Below are 6,881 nucleotides of genomic sequence, written 5' to 3' on the forward strand. Positions count from 1 at the left end.
CGGGAGGGGAGCAGGCAAGTCTCGCCCCTCTCCCGAACCTCAGTTTCTCTATCATGCCTCTGTTGCACCTTCCTCCGAGATCGCCGCCCTTGTTCTCTCCGATTGTGCCGCCAAGATTCCATCTCCTCTGCACCATGCATTCTTCTCACCATGCCGCCAAGGACGCAATTCACTGCCGACGACAGAATTCACCACACCGCCCAGATCTGATCTCCTTTAACGATCTACCCCACGATGTGATGCATTAGGAGGTGACCATGTCCGCTGTCTCCAGCGTGTTTGCTGCCTCACGAGGTGCCTGGAGCCCTGGACCTTGGAAGTTTGAACCGGCTGCCGGAGCACCACCCATCTGCCGGAGAACCAGCAGTGTCCTCTGATCATTTCCACCTCTTCGAAGTCCCTCCTTGAAACAAAGGTAATCCATTGCGTGAATCGCACACCGTTTCATCATCACTTGTTCCCACACACATATTATTTTCAATTCGATGTTTCCAGTAACCATGCTTTGTAAGCATCAGATTTTTTGCTTCGGCAGTCCAACTTGTTTGCATCGATGGATGAAATTGGTTTATAGATCACAAAATGATTGATGCACACATATGTGTTTTAGATGATGCACACACATGTTGGCAACATTCATTGCTTGTTTCCAATTACAAAATTATATGCTTCCACTAGATATGAATTACATCGAGATAACAACAAATTGATGCTTCTTAATGTGCATGCTTCCTAACTTTATATTGTATGTTTTCTTCGGTCCAGATAGTGGGGGTTATAGAAACATACTTCTCCTCCTTTTTGTACTTGATATTGCATTTTCAAGAGAATTGTTTGAATCTAACCTTGTCATCACGCTTCCTGTGTTTCATATTCATGCTTCCTTACATGGTATTCTCTGCTTCTGCAGTATGGTACCATACATTCTACGTAATACCAGGTATTGTTTCATACCTTCTATATTTATGCACCATGTCTAGTGGATGTATACTTCAAGGAGTTTTCAGCTGGTTTTGTAGCCGGTGGACGCAGCCGGAGACAAGAAAGCGAGTCGATGATACCTGGATCTTCCCTACAATGTAGATGATGGATAGAAATCAAGGCTACAGTCTAGACTCTAGAGGAAACATACGATAACAACTTAGGAAGCATTGTATGCACTATTTGTGAATTGAAGTAAATAAATGTGTATCATGTCTGAAACTTGTTGTATGAACGAACGAAGCAGGAAATAAACTTATGTTCTGTTAGAAGCAAATTAAATTTACCATGCAAACACTATTGTATTGGATGGAAGCAAAGTTTTCTTGTGCTGGAAACTTGATAGAGAAGATATACGGGACTCAAATTTCTGGTATCTGGAAACAAATTCTTGGATGAAAAATTTTGTTACACGGAAGCAATGTGTTTAGATACATATTTGTGTTACACCCAAGAAATTTCAATTGCAATCGAAGCAAATTATCTTGTCGGTGGAAGCAATTTGTTTCTACATTAGAAACAATATAAAATGCTACACGGGATACATCTTTTGTTCCATAGAAGCAATTTTTGCTAGTATATTGGAAAGAAATCATTGAATAAAATACACTAAATTAAGAGCGGAAATAGAAGGGTTAAGATGGAATTGAGATCCTATCCTTGCATGATTTTTTGAAGAAGTTAAATCGAAAAGGCAAACAGGAATCATATATACAAGCATCGTAATCACATTGGTATAATTAGGTAACTACCAACAGGGGGAAGCGGGTCACACGCCACACATTTAATCCAATGCTGCAATGGCAACACCGTAATCACAGGAGTACAATTCGGTAACTACCTACAAGGAAGTGGGTCACACGCTACACTTTAAATCCAACGGTGCAACTGCAATTGATCCGACGGCTATCTACTGGTCTGATGTAGTGCTAGGGATCAGTAGTCTGATCCCTAGCAGTGCCCTTCCTTTATTCAACGGATCGATGGCCAAACGTTTCGGTCAACTTGTAAGCTAGGAACTCCAACGTCGGAGGACAAAGTGCAAATATGTATAATTTTAAATATTATGACTGAGGCACTTAACGATAAATATTTGGGACTACTTGCCAATGTGGGCATGGATAAAAACAATTGTTTTCAGTTCTTGATTGATCATATTATTATGAAGATTAGTGGATGGAAAGAAAAGTTGTTATCGGCTGGTGGAAAGGAAATTTTGCTGAAGTCTGTTGTTCAAGCTATAACAACTTTTCTGATAATTTTGCCAAAATTATCAGAAAAGTCAAGAAAAGTTGTTATCGGCTGGTGGAAATGAAACATCTATTATTTATGTGCCAGAAGGCAAAAGAAGTGGGGCTGTATGAAGTGGTAAAAAAAGCCTGCGTCATTGACCATGCAGGAGAGGCAGTCCTTGAATTCTTACTCCTTATGCATGATCATGAATTACCTATCTTGGGCTCTCGGAATGCAAGGGAACTAATCGCTATAGCTGCTTGGTATTTATGGTGGAACAGACGAAAACTAGTCCATGAGGGTAAGTCTCAAGAGGCGTCTCAAACCTCAATGGGGATTGGGGCTATAACAGCGAATTATGTAAATGCCCACTCACCTAAAGCAAAGAGAAAGAATGAAGGATGGTGCAAACCTCCCATGGGATTTGTTAAATTGAATGTGGATGCTTCTTTTGATCATGATCAGCTAAGGGGCACAACGGGTGCTGTTATCAGAGATGATAAAGGAAACTTCATAGCAGGTGGTAACTGGAAGATTCAATACTGTGCGGATGCTCTGACAGCGGAGGCATTAGCACTCAGGTTTGGTTTAGTGTTGGCACGAAAAACAGGTTGCAATCGTCTCATTGTCAATTCTGATAATATGGAAGTCATTGACACAATGAAGAATGGTGGACAGCTTGCGGGAGCGGCGACTGCAATTTTTGAGGATTGTTTTTTATGGCCTCTGATTTTCCACAAACCAGTTTTGAACATTGTAATAGAGAAGCGAACAAAGTAGCTCATGAGCTTGCTAGATTAGCAAAATGTTCCATGACTAGGGATTGGATAGAGGAGCCCATGGAAATGTTGGGAATCGTTGCATGGAAAAACAAAAAAAAACTGCGCACACACAATGATCTATCCATGGAGATTCATAGCAACGAGGGGAAGAGTGTGCCTACGTACCCTCGTAGACCGTAAGCGGAGGCGTTTAACAACGTGGTTGATGTAGTCGAACTTCTTCTAGCTCCGACCGATCAAGTACCTAACGTACGACACCTTCGAGTTCTGCACATGTTCAGCTCAGTGACGTTCCTCACCTTCTTGATCCAGCAAGACGTCGAGGTAGTAGATGAGTTCTGTCATCACGATGGTGTGGTGACGGTGATGGTGAAGTGATCTCCGTAGGGCTTCACCTAAGCACTACGAAAATATGACCAGGGGTGTAAACGGTGGAGGGGGGCACCGCACACGGCTAGGCAATTGCCTGTTGTGTGTTAGGGCGCCCCCTCCCCACATATATATAGATGGGAGGGGGAGGGGAGGCAGCCATGAGGCGCCCAAGTAGGCCGAATCCTACTTGGGGTCTCCCCATGGCCGGCGCCCCCCTGTCATATTTGCCGAAGGGGGAAGGAAAGAGGAGGGGGGGGGATGAAGGAAATATGCCCTAGAGGCAATAATAAAGTTATTATTTATTTCCTTATATCATGATAAATGTTTATTATTCATGCTAGAATTGTATTAACCGGAAACATAATACTTGTGTGAATACATAGACAAACAAAGTGTCACTAGTATGCCTCTACTTGACTAGCTCGTTAATCGAAGATGGTTATGTTTCCTAACCATAAACACAAGAGTTGTTATTTGATTAACTGGATCACATCATTAGGAAAATGATGTGATTGACATGACCCATTCCATTAGCTTAGCACCCGATCGTTTAGTATGTTGCTATTGCTTTCTTCATGACTTATACATGTTCCTATGACTATGAGATTATGCAACTCCCGTTTGCCGGAGGAACACTTTGTGTGCTACCAAACGTCACAACGTAACTGGGTGATTATAAAGGAGCTCTACAGGTGTCTCCAAAGGTACATGTTGGGTTGGCGTATTTCGAGATTAGGATTTGTCACTCCGATTGTCGGAGAGGTATCTCTGGGCCCTCTCGGTAATGCACATCACATAAGCCTTGCAAGCATTGCAACTAATGAGTTAGTTGCGAGACGATGTATTACGAAACGAGTAAAGAGACTTGCCGGTAACGAGATTGAACTAGGTATTGAGATACCGACGATCGAATCTCGGGCAAGTAACATACCGATGACAACGGGAACAACGTATGTTGTTATGGGGTCTGACCGATAAAGATCTTCGTAGAATATGTAGGAGCCAATATGGGCATCCAGGTCCCGCTATTGGTTATTGACCGGAGACGTGTCTCGGTCATGTCTACATTGTTCTCGAACCCTTAGGGTCCGCATGCTTAACATTCGATGACGATCGGTATTATGAGTTTATGTGTTTTGATGTACCGAAGGAGTTCGGAGTCCCGGATGAGATCGGGGACATGACGAGGAGTCTCGAAATGGTCGAGACGTAAAGATTGATATATTGGATGACTATATTCGGACATCGGAAAGGTTCCGAGTGATTCGGGTATTTTTCGGAGTACCGGGTAGTTACGGGAGAAGCAATGGGCCTTGATGGGCTTTAGTGGGAAGAGGAGAAAGGGCCAAGGGGCTGCTGCGCCCCCCTCCCCTCTAGTCCGAATTGGACTAGGGAAAAGGGGGCCGGCCACCTCTCCTTCTCCTCCACTTCCTTCTCCCTTCCTCCCCTCTTGGTGGACTCCTACTAGGACTTGGGGTCCTAGTAGGACTCCACATCCTGGCCGCACCTAGCCTTGGCCGGCCTCCTCCTCCTCCATCCTTTATATACTGAGGCAAGGGGCACCCCATGAACACAAGTTGATCCACGTGATCTTATTCTTAGCCGTGTGCGGCGCCCCCAGCCACCATAGTCCTCGATAATATTGTAGCGGTGCTTAGGCGAAGCCCTGCAGCAGTAGTACATCAAGATCGTCACCACGCCGTCGTGCTGACGGAACTCTTCCCCGACACTTTGCTGGATCGGAGTCCGGGGATCGTCATCGAGCTGAACGTGTGCTAAAACTTGGAGGTGCCGTAGTTTCGGTGCTTGATCGGTCGGGCCGTGAAGACGTACGACTACATCAACCAAACGCTTCCGTTGTCGATCTACAAAGGGTACGTAGATCACACTCTCCTCTCGTTGCTATGCATCACCATGATCTTGCGTGTGCGTAGGAATTTTTTTGAAATTACTACGTTCCCCAACAGGGGAAGGGAAGGGGGAGGCTGAATCCCCCTTTCCTTTCTCTTCCCCTCTTTCCTTCTCCCTCTGGTTCGGCCCATATAGGGGGCGCACCAGCCCCAGATGGCTAGTGCGTTTCCCCTTTTGGCCCATATCTTTTGCCGGGGGTGCCTGGAACCCCTTCCGATGACCCGATATGTACCCGGTACCCTCCGGAACACTTCCGTTGTCCGAATATCATCGTCGTATATATCCATCTTTACCTCTCGACCATTTCGAGACTCCTCATCATGTCTGTGATCTCATTCGGGACACCAAACAACATTCGATCACCAAATCACATAACTCATATAATATTATATCGTCATCAAACGTTAAGCGTGCGGACCCTACGGGTTCGAGAACTATGTAAATGTGACCGAGACACTTCTCTGGTCAATAACCAATAGCAGAACCTGGATGCTCATATTGGCTCCTACATATTCTACGAAGATTTTTATCGGTCGAATCGTTATAACATCATACGTTATTCCCTTTGTCTATCGGTATGTTACTTTCCCGAGATTCGACCGTTGGTATCTTCATACCTAGTTCAATCTCATTACCGACAAGTCTCTTTACTCATTCCGTAATACATCACCTTGTGACCAACTCCTTAGTCGTTTTCTTGCAAGCTTATGATGTGTATTAGTATTACCGAGAGGGCCCAGAGATACCTCTCCGATACTCGGAGTGACAAATCCTAATCTCGATCTATGCCAACTCAACAAACACCTTCGGAGAAACCTGTAGAGCATCTTTATAATCATCCAGTTACGTTGTGACGTCTGATAGCACACAACGCATTCCTCCGGTATCCGGAGTTGCATAATCTGATAGTCTAAGGAATATGTATTTGACATGAAGAAAACAATAGCAATAAAACTGAACGATCATAATGCTAAGCTAACGGATGGGTCTTGTCCATCACATCATTCTCCTAATGATGTGATGCCGTTATCAAATGACAACTGATGTCCATGGTCAGGAAACCTTAACCATCTTTGATCAACGAGCTAGTCTAGTAGAGGAATGAAGGAAATATGCCCTAGAGGCAATAATAAAGTTGTTATTTATATTTCCTTATATCATGATAAATGTTTATTATTCATGCTAGAATTGTATTAAACGGAAACTTAGTACATGTGTGAACACATAGACAAACATAATGTCACTCGTATGCCTCTACTTGACTAGCTCGTTGAATCAATGATGGTTATGTTTCCTAACCATAGACATGAGTTGTCATTTGATTAATGGGATTACATCATTAGAGAATGATGTGATTGACTTGACCTATCCATTGGCTTAGCACGATGATCGTTTAGTTTGTTGCTATTGCTTTCTCCATAACTTATACATGTTCCTATGACTATGAGATCATGCAACTCCCGAATACTGGAGGAACACTTTGTGTGCTACCAAACGTCACAACGTAACTGGGTGATTATAAAGGTGCTCTACAGGTGTCTCCGATGGTGTTTGTTGAGTTGGCATAGATCGAGATTAGGATTTGTCACTCCGATTGTCGGA

This window comes from Triticum urartu, chromosome 3 (genome assembly GCF_003073215.2).
Source record: "Triticum urartu cultivar G1812 chromosome 3, Tu2.1, whole genome shotgun sequence".
Classification (NCBI taxonomy): Eukaryota; Viridiplantae; Streptophyta; class Magnoliopsida; order Poales; family Poaceae; genus Triticum; species Triticum urartu.